The sequence below is a fragment of the Gossypium arboreum genome, chromosome 10 (assembly GCF_025698485.1).
Source record: "Gossypium arboreum isolate Shixiya-1 chromosome 10, ASM2569848v2, whole genome shotgun sequence".
Classification (NCBI taxonomy): Eukaryota; Viridiplantae; Streptophyta; class Magnoliopsida; order Malvales; family Malvaceae; genus Gossypium; species Gossypium arboreum.
In genome coordinates, this window is record NC_069079.1 from 55,591,177 (window position 1) to 55,607,240 (window position 16,064).

Below are 16,064 nucleotides of genomic sequence, written 5' to 3' on the forward strand. Positions count from 1 at the left end.
GAACTGTGTATGACCTCCCGATACCTAGATTAGTACTCTATCTACGAAAAAAAAACTTGTTAGAGTAATATTATTATGCAAAAATGTCAAATAATTGCTATAATGGGTAAAATTTTATCACCTATTCACGAGTAGAAATACATATGCTTGGTGAGTAATCGATGCCAAGAATGACATCCGGTAAAGCACCCAAGCCTGCAGCAATATGAGACATCCGCTTATGTCCAAGACAGTAGGATTGGTCGCTCGACAAAGTTCGCGATACAATAAAACTAGTACTGCAGACCCCTAATTATACGAATGGATGTTATACAAATTAGATAATAGAGGCAAGTACATTAAGTGGACCTTATTGTTATTTGCATCTGGCATGAATACACCCCTTATAATGTGCATAATGTATACTCGAACAGCGTACATCATCTCCCATACAGTGACAGTACTCGGTAAATGCTCGAAATTGACATTTAGCCATGAAAACCTCAAACTGGTAAATTTCCCCTCATTAGGTAAGTGTCCAAGTAAGTTATAGCAAAGGGAGGTCGGCTCAGAGATCAAACTTACAACCATGGTCGCACTCTCGTCGACGAGGAGCTCGAGTTGCAGTGCAACATCTTGTAGAGTGATGGTGCACTCCCCACACGACAAATGAAATTTATGGGTCTCCAGGCGCTATCACTCGACCAAAACGAATATTAAGTCGTATTGCAAATCAAACGTCCGGATCAATGCCACTGATCTGAATCTATCTAACTCCAAGTATGACATGAGGCATTCGTTTGGTAGATAGCCTACACTATTCACACAACCCCTAAATGCGAGGTACGGGCCCTGACACTATTAAATTATCAAAATAGTTAATATAGCCTAATTTAATTCCATAAATTACGTAACAAATAAAAATATTATTACCATCTCATTAATAGTTTTAGATATGTGATCATCATTATTAATCAAAAACCTATTTAGTAATCTACAATTTAAAAAAATGAATTCAATTTGTTTGTTGCAAAAACACAATACGATAGGTAAATAATTTGGATTTGAGCCTTATTTTATCAATAATAGGAGAAGCAATATTAAAATATAAAATGAGACACCCTAACAATTTGTTGAGAATAACAAATTTCGATAATTAATTTCTAAATGGTCCATTTTCAATAACTATAAAAACACATTAATATTATACAATAAATAATACGATAAATATAGTACAATAATAATATAATTACAATAAAAAATCTCATAAATTCTCATATTTTACTTATATAATTTTTTTATGTTAGTTTATAATAATAATATAATTAAATAAATTGAAATTATCTAAACATAAAAACATAAGAATCCAAAAATAAAAGCAGACACATACCTATTTAGTTTCTTTGAAACAACCTATAAAAATATAAAAACCAAAATTAATCAACATCTCAATAAATCAAAAAAATAATTACACTCATAAAAATCACAATAAATATTAAACCAAAGAAATAATTAACCTAATAAAAAGTTATTAACAAAATAACTTTAAAATAAATTAAAAACAAAAAAATTACATTCATAATCTAACAAATCACAATAAACATTAAACTAAACAAATAATTTATAATAGTTACTAACAAAATTACTTTAAAATAAATTAAAAACAACATAAAAATCACAATAAACAGACTACATAATACTAACAAAATAACTTATAACAATTCCTCATCATAATCCCTTCTATTTAAAAAAAAAAATACATTATCCTTCTCTTTTCCTTCCTTTGTTTCTTTCTTTCTTTTCCCTCTCTTCTTCTCCACTACTGCTTTTTCTTTTTCTTTTACCGTTTCTTACTCTTCTTCTCTACAAGGGAGACCATGGTTATAAGGTCCCCAAATCCCTCTCCCTCTTTCTTCTCTTTCTTCCCGTGGCCTTAGGGGAATGGGACTAGATGCTTACGGACTACAAGAAACGAAGGGGACTAAAGCTTGGCACCAATGCCGCCTATCAGTATGGTTTCACTGGTGCTGCATACCAGCCTGGCACCATCCTTTTGACCTTGAAATCGGGTTTTGTATAAAACCTGATATATTTTGAAACCATTATATCAAACCTGTATATTTTGGGTGCCGCCAATCAATATAACACAACCCATTAAAATATTAAATTTTTTAAAATAAAAATGCTTCTTTATTAAAAAAAAAAAGGTGGTGTTGCCTGTGCACCACCCTTCACTTCACAAATGATCTATTTTCGTATATAATTGAGTATACATACTATTTTTTTTATTTTAATTATTTATCTTATATTATTGGTGAAAAAAACCCGTTTGGTTAATCATTGAAGGGCGCAGCCAAACAAACCCATAATTGGGCACCAACAACATGCAAAACAAAGTAAATAAATGAATGGGTAAGAAGGAAATAAAGTATTATTATGGAATGGAAAGGGTGGCCAACAAAACAATGACGGCAATGGGAATCGTGCTTGGCTTATTTTCAATCTTTGATTTTGAGTGCACATGCAGCCATGTGAACTCATCTTTTCTGGACCTAATCCTATAGTTTTATCAATCAAAAGCGTAATCTCTTCACCACCTCAAATAACCAAAATATTTTGTTAGCTATTTTAACCTCGCTAAGCAACAACAAGAATGAAGGAGAAGAGGGGAGCAAACAGATGCCGCCATCGTCTGGAGGTACTGTTTCTAACATCAGAGAGAATTTTTTTTCTTTTAAATTTCATAAAATTCATAATATTAGGCGGAGAGTACAAGTATCAAAACAATCTGGAAATATCAAAAAGTGGATTTTTTATTAGATTTTTTTTTTCAATGGAATTTGTGATTTGATTTACACTTTTAGAAGGCGATTTAGGAAATAAATAAATAAATAAATATACGACTCTCTTTCATCATAAACTTGATTTTCTTTTCTAAAATTGAAGAAAATAAAAAAGAGTTGTAGAGATATAGGAGAAGGAAGATGAATATGAGAAAGACAATAATAACCTAGTTTCTGTAGTGGTTCACGACCGTGTAGACTATCTGTGTGTGGCACACGCCTGTGTGGCCCCAAAATCACACTAAAATTGTATGAAATTCATGAACGATTCGATCTTTAACTACATTAGTTTCAGAAACACACCTTAAGTACACGATTTTAAGTGTTGACAAACAATTAATTCACACTAACCTAAAACTCAATTTTTACAAATATACATAGCCGATATGTATTTCAATTAAAATCTTAGCATAAATAAATTTAAGAACCCAAATGTAAAATTGAAAAGAACATTACTTACACTTCTCTCAATAGTAACCGAGTTAAATGAAGGTGAAAAAAAAAACACACAAACCCCCCAACGAGACGAAAATAATCACGGTATTGGAACAAAAAGAATAAATTGAAGAACAGAGGAGAACGAAGCAAGAACGTCGGAAAAGAAAAGGTATAAAATCCAAAGGAACAAAAATCAGAAATGTTGGGAGCAAAAGAGTGAAACAGACGTGAGAGTGGAAATGGGGATTGAGCCAAAAAATTTGGGACTTCCCCTTATAATTATAATTATAATTTAATTAATCATTAACAACCAATCACATTGATTTATTATTGCTATTCAAATAAATTTCAAAACAACCTCCAATTTGTCAAAACCCTTTTTTAATTTTTAATTATAAATATTTTAAAGAATTAAAACTAACAACACTTTAAAAAAAACAATTCCTACATTCCAAACGCATGGATTTAAACTCAACACTAAAAGTAAACTTTTAAAGAACTAATCACTAAATTAACAAGCTCATTCTATTTTTAAAATGCGAAAATTAACTTAACAGTCCCACTTAACCACTAACTCAACCAACTAACCTGAATAATTCTAACCCCGATTTTAGGGCGTTATAAATTTAATAATAAGATAACTAGTATTATACTTATCACCAATAATTAAATATGATTTATTATGCAATACTAATATCATTACTAATAAATTTAATTTTAAACCATATTTCTTTTAATAAAAATTATCTATAAAAATATAATTTTAAAATTTATTTAACAATTAAAACAAAACTAAAATAGTAAAATAAAATATATTAATAAAAATATTCTAAAATTTATAAAATCATACAAATATATAAATACGATTATAAATACAATTATGAAAAACCAAGCGAAGTCCAACCCAAAGTTCCAAGAACCAAAATTTGGATTGGGTTTATTTTTATTATGGTTGGGTTTTGAATAAAGGTTTGGTTTGGATTTGGGATTTGTTGGTATTGAGTTTTGGTTTAAATATATATTATATTTAATAGGTGTAAAGTTAATTAACTTAGTCTAAATGGTTTTGAATTTCAAAATTGAAATTGAAGTGACAATACAAATTAACCATTTCTCTAACTCTAAATGTAATACCTCCAAACTTGGCCTAGACGTTATGGCAGAATCCGGAGATGTCACAAAGAATGGGTTTTGAAAAATTGAGTTGTTTTGTTAAACCATTCAACTTTTATAACTCTTATTAATTCATGATTATTACTGAAAACATCATTTAATTAATCCAATCGCCAAAACATAATCTACAGCGGAAGTGTTAAAACCGTTATATTTTAGAAATGCAGTTCATGTTTTCAGAAAACCTTTATTTTTGCAAAACCATGATTCCAGACAAGCATTGCAATGAAAGAGTCAAAACCGCATCCAAAACCAAAATAAAAACCAACAGTCCGGAGAGTCCCAAAAATTAAAAACTCTCAAATTAAACCATAATTATAAATAAATAAAAACCATGGGTTATTAAGTAAAACAATTTTCGATCAAGTGGTCACCGTTGAGCCTCCGTCTCACCGACCCGCCTAAGTCTGTGGATAACCTGAGCAGAACAGAAAACGGATGTGAGGTTACGTAAAATCAGTGTGTAACCGAACGGAAATGGACATGCTATACATACATAAATCACATACATAGTCAGATTCAGATTCAAATTCGGATTCGAACCTAAGTCATTTATAGATTCAGATAACAAAAACAGATATACAGAATAAATATATAGAACAAATATGCAGAGTCCCACCCCCATCCTCTACACACCAACTCCGACCATCCCAATACACCATGTGGGGTTAAAAACACTCATCCATCCCTACACACCATATCGTGCCGTTACGACACATATCATGTATTGTGCAGCCAAGCTGCCAAAATATATAGGCGATGATCGCCATACAGAACACTTCCTCCACATATATAAATCTCACCCCAACTAGTTATACATAATCAGAATTATCATGCTTACATGCTCATATTCAGATATCAAAAATATATATATACATCAGATTAATTAGAAAGACATAATAGTGTCATACTCAGAGTAGAATATCAGACTATCAGATCACATAATTTTAGGATTTGATTAGCCTTTATTGGCCTTACGATAGGCCCATAATCGATTGGAACGACCCGTGCGACCCTATGGAAAATTTTAGAATTATAGGCCCACATGCCGTGTAGGCCCACGCGCCCAGATTGACCTTGCCCGTGTGGCCCACATGACCCAGCCCAAAACCTACACGTCCGTGTGGCATGTTTGTGTGGGCCGACACGCTCTACTTGGCCTAGGCTGTATGGTCCACACGCCCACACCCACATCATCAAACGCTCGTGCCTTGCACACGGCCATGCCCTCGTCAAACACACAGTCGTGTCTCGCACACGACCGGCCACACGCCCATGTGACGTCAATAGTAGGCATTTTTGGTTTTCGCTAAAACCTCGTTTTTCACAATTTGAGAACACACCTGTTACGATTTTGATGCAAAATCAGCCCCAAGACCACTAGCACCTAAAAACAGAATCCCAAATCCTATTAACACCTGATTTACAAAAACAACCAAAACTAAAATAAGCAACGTTTCACACTTACCACCGCAAAATGACTACATGCGAAAGTTAAACCATCGAAGCGAAAACTACAGATTCATCGCCTTCACCTACACAACTAATCGCAGAGTTCTGATTTCCTACAACAATCGTACACTACTACAACAAAAAGAATTGAGAGGCTTACTGAAATCGTGCGAAGAAAAATGATAACGAACAAAGAAAATTGAAAGGAATAGAGGAACAGGGATTACGCCAGAAAGAGGAAGAACAAAAAAAAAATTGACAAAAATGTAGAGGGGGAGCAGAAACTGACGTTAATTTTGGAAGAAGGGAGAAACTAATTAAAATTTGAAAAAAAAGAAGAGAAAAGAGAAGATATGCCAATATAATACCTTAGTTATCTCTCACTAACCCACTCCTCATAACTCCATCAGAATTTTAACTCAATCGAAACTCTATCAAACAATCGAGCAAAAATTAACAACCACGCTTGCATCAAGATTCAAACACAGGACCCTCAACTCACCAACTCCCTTACCACTCAAACCAGTAGACTTATTCTAATATAAAATAACATACAACCTTACATAAGTCCACTCAACAAGGGTAAGGTTAGAATTAAAAGAATAACAAAATTTGCAAACATAGGACTTGAACTCAAGACCTCTCACACACACCCAAAGCACTTAGCCACTAAAATAAATACACATTTTGTATTAAATATTTACAGAAACAGAAATAAATTATCCAGGGCGTTACATGACTTAAGCTAAAACCGCCTAAATCGAACTGAAAAATTGAATTTACCAACTTATTTGATTGAATTGACTCAATTTAGTTAGTTAAGTTAGTTTTAATCCTTATATACCATGACACTAAATTTGCGCCCAATTATGTCCCAACCGATAATTAAGAAAATCAATTAAGCCCCTCCATTTCTATCTTTAACCACGTTAATTATTAAAATCAATCGACAGACCAATTAAATAGTGACATGTGGCAACTTCTAATATAATCTTATATTTTTTTATAAAAACCACAAAAATCATACAAAGTATAAAATTATTAACAACTATAAAAATATTTAAAATTTATAAAAATTGTAATAAATTATTGAAAATTTATAAAATTAATAAATAATATTTAAAATTTTATAAAAACTTATAAAAATCCAAAAAATTCTAATAAATCATAAAAAAAATGTAAAAGTATTAAAATATAAATTATAAATTTAATAATTTTTTATAAAATTCATAAAAAGTATAAATATTATAATAAATTAAATAAATTATTAAAATAATTACCAAAATAATAAAAATAAAACATATTAAAATGTTCAAAACTTCTACACGCTTAGAAAAATTATAAAAATTTTCATAAAATTTCAAAATATTATAAAACCTTACAAAAATTTGAAAAAATAATGAATCATATAATAAAATTATAATAATTATCAATAATTATAAAACTAATAAAAATTTATAAAACCTTATAAAATAAATTCAAATCATGTTCTAAGAAATTATAAAAATTATAATTATTATTTTTAAAAATTATAAAATATTAAAATATATAAAAATTATAAAAATTCATTTATCGATTCCTCATGTTAAAAATTAAACTCCTAAAATCAAAATAAACATGTGACAATAGACCAACCATTAGATAATGAGTTGTTAGAATATTTCATGTTAACATATGTTAATATTTGCAACCGTTCGATAATGACATTTTAGTTTCATAGTATTTAATCGTACCAAAATTATTTTATATCATACAATAGTGAACAATTTTCAACTTTTCAAGGCCCAAACGACTATACTGTACTGTACTTAAATAATTAAAGATAAAAATTTTAAAAATAATAATAATAATTTATCACTAAAAGTGATAAGGTCCGACAATTATTTTATTATTTGTGGAAGATCAAGAATATTTTATTCAACATGAAAATGACTCTAATGATCTGACGACTATTTTATTATCCAACAGTTAGTCTAATGTTATGTGTTTATTATGATTTTAGAGGTTTAAATTACTTTTTTATAAATTATAATTTTTCAATAGTTTTATAATTTTTTATATTTTATTACAATTTTATTTAATTTTTATATTTTTTATGAATTTTATAAGCCTTATAAAATTTTAAATATATCAAATATGTTTTATTAATTTTATATTTTTATAATTATAATAATTTTATAATTTTTATGACTTTTTTACAATTTTATAAATTTATATAAATTTTAATATTTTATATTTTTATAAATTCTTTTATATTTTTAATGAGAAAAATATAAGATTAACTCATAACTGCCACATGTCGCTATCAAATTAGTCCATTAATTTATTTTAATGGTCAACATGGTCAAAGATGAAAATCGTTAACGAAAGAGGCTTAATTGATTTTGTGTTTATTAATGCAAGGGCTCAATTATTTGCGAGTTTAGTGCAATAGCTCAATTGATATTTTTTTTATTTTTTTCTTAAGGTATATGATATGATATGATATAACATTATACAATATGGTACAAAAGTTAACTGTCAAATGTACGAAAAGTATAGGAGTTTAGAACATATTTCAACCACTATAATAAAAAAACAATAATATATAACAATAATTAATTATTAGACAACTACTTCACCATGAGATCTCTATTAATATCAACACTATACAAGTTCCCATGAAGTGTACAGTATGTTGGTGTAAAGTTCCTTTTCCATCGAACTGTTGAAACTTTTGAGGTTGATTTTTTCAAGCATCTTCAAACAATCAATCCTTTGAGTATATGGCTTTATGTATGTGTATGTGTATGTGTATGTGTATGTGTATGTGTATGTGTATGTGTATGTGTATGAAGGTGGAGCAAAATTTTCAACTTAATCTTTGATGTCATCATTGACAAGTTACTTAAGTATATCTGAAGCTACATTTTGAAGTCTTTTGACAACTTTAGTTTCACCAACATCTTAAAATTTTGATGTTAAGTTTCATTGGTAGGAGTTTGATTGCTTTCACTTGGACATTTAATTTGAGTTATTATGAAAGAATTTTTATCATCTATTCATATGATATTTGTCACAATGGATTCTATAGATTTTGAAAGATATGTCATTTTTTCCTTAAAGGAAAGTAGTGTTAGTCGCCATCATATCTACAAAATCGAAATTTGTACACACAAATCTGTTGAAATTTGTCCCAGACATGCCAAAAATTTGTACACACAAATTTTATGTGAAAATAAGACTTGAAAATTTGTAGTAGATCAAATAATAAAATCATGAGTTACAATCTCTCAATAAATCCTTTGATTGTTCTCTTTGATGGAGCATTAATCCAATGGTCATCTAGACTTGCTTTTGGATAGATCTGAGTCACTTCAAGGCTCATCGAGACTTGATATTGAAAAGAGTCTTGAGAGATGTTGACTTGAGAATTTAATTTTATTTGGATTTAAGAGTTTTTAAGACTTGATCATGGATTAATGAAGTCCACTTCAAAGCTCGTCGAGACTTGATCTTGAAAACTAGTGACGGTTTGATCCAAGGATTTTCTAGACTTGATCTTAGGCCAATATGGTTCGCTTCAAGGGTCATTAAGACTTGATCTTGAAGAAGAAATTTCTTCTCCTTTATATTGGTACAACCAAATTGGAAAGAGCTTTAATTCAAAGGTATTTAAGACTTGAATTTGGATTAATGATTCCACTTCAAGGACCTTCTAGACTTAATCTAGAAGAATGAGTTTAACCTCCTTTCTATTGGTTGAACAAGATCAAAAAATAATTTTTTTCATAACTAGTAGGACATTCTTCAAAGTTTCTTTGAGTTTTTTTATTTCTTAAAGATTTCTAGAGACTTTGGATAAAGTTTTGAATCTTCAAAATCTTATCTTCAGACAACTTGTTGAAGTTGTCTAAAATTACTAGGAGGTGACCCCTTTAAATAATGTCAACTTGTAACAGCCCGTTTTCAGTGGTGTTGAAAATAGTGGTTTCAGAATCACAGTTTCGACGAGTGAATAAATATTTTAATATTTATTTAAAGTCTATGGGATTATATTAGGGTCATATTAAAGTTGTCAGTTATATTGTGTTAGTTATAAATGGACTTGAATATACATGACTTGATGCTTTGAATAATTGAACGATAAATGATCCCGTTTGAACCTTAAGTATTCTTAGGCTACGAATAACATGTCATTAGGGATTTCATGTTTCGGGTCCTGGTCTTGAATGTCCTACTGATGGTTGAGGTCTCGCATTTGTTGCAGATTTTCCACATCTCATTTGAGCAACATCGTGTAGTTAACATTCTGACCCACAACTCGTGTGAGCACTATTGAAAGGGAAAGGTTACGGTTATATGGAAAGGCACACTATGTGTGAGCATTCCACAGCATCCAATGTAATTCTAGATGGTTCAACGAGTAAGTAAAGGTTAAAGGCAAGGTATGTATACAATTGAACAATAGTTCATGATCTTATTAAAAGGTTAATGAGTTAAATGATGTGTATATGAAATCTACTTATGATATGATTTGTAACACCCCGTACCCGAGTCCGCTGTCGGAGTCGGACACGAGGGGTTAACGGCTTAAACCATTCATTTTCGCAGTCCATTTTAAAAATTTTCTAGGCAGTTGGCTAACTGCGTCACTGTCACTTTAAAAATCATATCTTGAGTTCCAAAACTCGAAAACCAGTTTCGTAATTTTTCCCTGAAACTAGACTCATATATGCATCTACAAATTTTTTCTAGAATTTTTGGTCGGGCCAATTAGTACAGTTTATTAGTTAAAGTCGCCCCTGTTACAGGGTGCGACTACCCTGACTTTCATGCATTACGACCTGGATATCTCCCTGTACAGGGCTTCAATACTGATGCCTTTTGTTTCTACAGAAACTAGACTCAAAGAGGAATCTATACATATATGGCATGACTCCTAATTACCTCTGGTTAATTTACAATGAATTTCCAAAGTCGGAACAGGGAATCCAGAAACTGTTCTGGCCCTGTTTCACGAAAACCTAAATATCTCTTAACATACAACTCATATGACCGTTTCGTTTCTTCCATATGAAAGTAGATTCATCAAGGTTCATTTACATAATTTATTCACTATTTAATTCCATTCTTACTATTTTTAGTGATTTTTCACATCCACATCACTGCAGCTGTCAACCTCTGTCCTTAAGGTAGATTTTACCTACTTCATAATTTCCTTGATTCAACTAGCCCTTTTAGCATACATGGCACAAAAGATGATCACGATTAACCGTTCCAAGGGCTAATCGATTCCAAACATTTCCACATCTCTTAATGAACAACATACAAAATGATTATGATACCATGCCAAAGTGTATACAAGCCATTTTCGCATGGCTATCCAAATTTATACAAAATCAAAGGGTCTATGACCAACAAACGAAAGAGTAGCCCTATACATTAACCAAAATATCCTCTCACTACTAGTCTATTCTATACATGCCATAAGATATTCCAAAACATAGCAGTACCAAACAGTGGATAGTGATTGTGTGACTAGTTGTTGACGATCCCGAGCCTGTAGCTCAAGAATGAGACCTATAAGGCGAGAGGAACAGAGTAAACAGAGTAAGCATTACAATGCTTAGTAAGTTTTAAGCAAGGTCAACAGATAACAATCAATTATAACATAGTTGTTCGTATTTTTATTTCACTCTTCCTTCGGGCATACCATCCCTTTACCGAATATGCACATCTTATCATATATAATAGGCAGATAAACTCTCACATAAAAGTGAGCTCATGTGACATAGATATATCGTATGATTTCACATAACCTCTCACACTAATCCGATGTCACATAATCATAGGAATAGTCCCATAGGTTGCTCTCGTATGCATCATATATAAACTTGGAGTACATACCTGTTTAACCTTTCGCATTGCGTATATTTATAAGAAATTCTTATTACGAAGTCTTACCCGGACATAATCTCCACACGTAGTCATCGGGTCGTACCCGGACATAATCTCCACACGTAGTCATCGGGTCTCACCCGGAACATATTTCCAAATTTCATGTACACTTAATCACATGTTACAACATTCACATTAGCCATTCGGCTTTACCACATATATATATATACACTTTCACATTCATCACGTCGGCCATTAGGCCTTATCACATATATATACATTTTCACATTCATCACGTTGGCCATTAGGCCTTATCACATATATATACACTTTCACATTCATCACGTCGGCCATTAGGCCTTATCACATATATATACACTTTCACATTCATCACGTCGGCCATTAGGCCTTATCACATGTATATACACTTTCACATTCATCACGTCGGCCATTAGGCCTTATCACATGTATATACACTTTCACATTCATCACATCGGCCATTAGGCCTTATCACATGTATATACACTTTCACATTCATCACGTCGGCCATTAGGCCTTATCACATATATATACATTTTCACATTCATCACATCAGCCATTAGGCCTTATCACATATATTATTATGTACAGACTTGGTCTTGGCCGAATCTACATCAATCATTTTCCAACGAATAATTCAATTTCACGCCATACTATCATTTCATATTCGAATACTCATAAACTTACAATTTCACAAATTTTGATATCAAAGATCCATCTAACACTCATGTATCATTTTACAATATCACAATTTAGAATTCAAGTATGGGATCAATCAATAGCTTATGAGCAACTAAAACAAGTTTTTATCCATGTTTACAACAAAATCACATATTCGCTACGAGCTGTTTTCCTGAGCAATGGTCACTAAATTATTTATACCCGGAGCTACAAGACTCCAAATCACTTGCCGTTAATTTTCTCAGAATATAGACTCATATATCTTCCATCCATGAAATTTTCAGAATTTTTGGTTTGGCCAATCAATACCAGATTTTTCTTAAAGTTTCCCCTGTTTCACTGTTTGACTAATCTGACCACTCTTCGCTACGAATCAAATTTTTCATTGTACAGAATTCATAATGTGTTCTATTTTATTCCATTTGAAACTAGACTCATTAAGGAGTTTAAGCATATAAATCTTATCTTATAACCATTTTTGTACAAATTATAATGATTTTCCAAAAACAGAACAGGGAATTTCGGAGTCATTCCGATACTGTCCCGCACAACTTTAAATATCTCTTTATAGGAAATTTCTTTGCTTCCACGGTCTCTTTTATAAGAAACTAGACCAACTAATCTTTGATTACATATTTTATTCATCCTATAATTCCACACCAACAATTTATAGTGATTTTCTAAAATCACATTACTGCTGCTGTCCAAGCAAATTATTACTATTTGCTCTTAAACTTCCAAGTCCAAACACTTATGAACTTACCATTTGGGTTTAAGACATATCATGGCCACATCATATCTTATTAAATCAACTCATTATGTCCTATTATGATTGAATTTACTCAACGTTTAATCACTTAAAACTTACCTCGGAAGTGGTCGACGACTACATATCCACGGCTATTCGTTTACTTTCTCTTTTCCCTTATCCGACTTTGATCCTCTGGGCTCTTGAGCTAAATCAAACAATTTACTTCCCAATCAAACACAATCACACGGCATCCATATACATTTTAGAACCATTCTTAACATATTTACTACTCAAGCATGTAACTTAACAACTTAACCATTAGTTGCCGAACCACAAACAAAACATATTCATACGTCAATATCTCAAACCTTACCATAACAACCAATATGCAAGATATCACATATACATAACTTAGCTTATGAGAACATATGTATTACTTCATAAACACATCTTTAAGCATTCTTTTATTCCATCAACTGAAAACACAATCATCCCTCTCAATAACTAAACTCAAATTCGGCAATGGCCTCCAATATAGTGACCGATTCTTCTCAACTAGCACCTAGTGTACACACATGATCATTTGTTTGATTCAAGCACCTATCCACCAAAAATTCATCCAAATTTACAAGAACAACAACCACATTCTTTGTTATCTACCATGACCGAAACCCATATTCATTCACCAAATATCAAAAATTTATCATTTTGACATATAAGGACATAACCAAATGTTTCTTGCAACACAAAACTCAAAAATTAACACATGGGTCATGTTATGAGCACCAAAACAAACTCAACTTCACAAAAATTCCAAAAGAATCACATGATGTCATACCTTAATCTAACAACCACCATAGCCAATTTTCTCAAGCTCTTCCCCTTCCTTCCTTTCCTCTATTCGGCCAAGGATGTTCAAGAATGAACATTTTTTTCATTTTTTTTTGTTTTCTTTCCTTCAACTCACGGCAAAAGGAGGGGGGGGGAAACATGGATGAGACAACTTTGTTCTCATCACCCCTCCCATTCATTTCTTTATTACTAACCCTTTGTTTTATTCTTTCTCCCATAACACACTAACACAACATGTTTCCAACATGTTTCACCCCATAACATTTTGTCCATCCTCATGCTCATGGCCGGCCACTACATATTAGGGGGGAAAAATTGACATGCAAGTCCTCCCTTTTGATTACATGCACTATTAGATCCTTATAGATTAGCCTATCACATTTCGAAAGTGTCACACAAGTCCTTTTGACTAAATTCACATGCAATTTACTAAATCGAAGCTTAAAATTTTCGTACATTCATATTCACATATTTTAGACCATAAATCCAAATAATTTGGTGACTCGGTTTAGCGGTCCCGAAACCGCTTTCCGACTAGGGTCACTTTAGGGCTGTCACATGATTGAACTCATATGTATCATGTATGAACTTACTAACTTGTGAGTTTGATGGTGCTTGTATAAGATTTTACTAAGCTTATGGAATTGGTAATGATATTATGCTTATTTAATAATGTGTTCTTAAGAAATGGTAAGTTATGTTTGAGTTTATATGAGCTTACTAAGCACTAGCGACTTACATAGTTACTTTCTTTTGTTTCATAGATTATCGGAAGCTTGATTGATTAGAGGCCTGTCGGAGATCTATCATACTATCCAACAACCTTTTCGGTAGTTTTTGAGTTATTTTGGCCAGGTTATAAATGGCATGTATAGGGCTTTGTTTATTGATAGTTCATGAATGTGTTAATGATCATTGTGGTACAAAAATGCTTTTGGGGTTTAAGTCTTGTTTGATGGACTTTTAATGCTTTGATAAGTTTAAGTCTTTTGGTCACTTTTAGGTATTTAGAATATATGATCCTTTTTGGTATGTTTGTGATGATATGTAAATGATTATATGTAATGTTATTTGGTAGTTAAAGGAAATAGTTTTTATGCTTGAAATTTGGCTATATTTCTTTGATTTGATTAATGATGTTTTGGTATAAATGTCGTAACTTTGAATGACATATTAGTTAGATGAAATAGGATGTTTGAAATGGAATATTTATAAGTGTTTGAAAGGTGTTTAGGTCTTTTGAGTGTATGCACAAATGGGATGGTTGATTAGGTCTATTTTGGCCTTGAAATGGCTTGTTTTTAGGGTCAAATTATGAAGCACATGGGATGTCACACGTCCTAACTGCACAGTTGTATGTCACTTGTTAATTTTTTTAGTGTATCAAGTTAGTGTGTTACACGGCCTAGCACACGGTCTACGACACAGCCGTGTGTCACTAGTCAGAGAGTTTCATGATCTAGCACACGGCTTGCGACACGGTCGTGTGACCTAACTCAGTGAGTTACACGGGCTGGGACACGGCCGTGTGTCCCTTTGTTCGATTGTTACACGGTCGTGTGACCCCTGTTTTCAAATTTTAGAAACTTTTCCCAAATCTTCTAATTTGAAGTCTTGAATTGCTTCTAAACTATTTTTAGGGCCTCGAAGGCTCGAGTTAAGGCCCAAATGCATATGTTTGATAGGTTTTTAATGAGATTTATTTATTTAATGTTAAATGATTTTTTTGAGATGTTTTGATGTTAAAGTTGTTCTGATTATTCGGTAATGCTCTGTAACCCTAATCCAGTGACGTAGACGGGTTAAGGGTGTTATACAACCAATCAAGTAAAATATAGTTCTTTGTAATATAACTTCTTCATTTGAGTGATCTAAAATATTATATTTTGTATTTATTATTTATCATACATTAATTTAACTTAACTAATGATAATATAATCTTTATTATTTATCTCTCAATTAGTTTAAATTATTTA

At 31.6% G+C, this 16,064-nt stretch overlaps 1 long non-coding RNA gene across 1 annotated transcript; it reads left to right on the forward strand.

The window, feature by feature from the left end:
- The first annotated feature begins 2,380 nt into the window (after positions 1-2,380).
- Positions 2,381-15,194, forward strand: LOC128282376 (uncharacterized). The gene is made up of 3 exons (XR_008272635.1): positions 2,381-2,677; positions 10,135-10,312; positions 14,853-15,194. It is a non-coding gene; the product is annotated as an uncharacterized LOC128282376 (long non-coding RNA).
- The last annotated feature ends 870 nt before the right edge of the window (positions 15,195-16,064 follow it).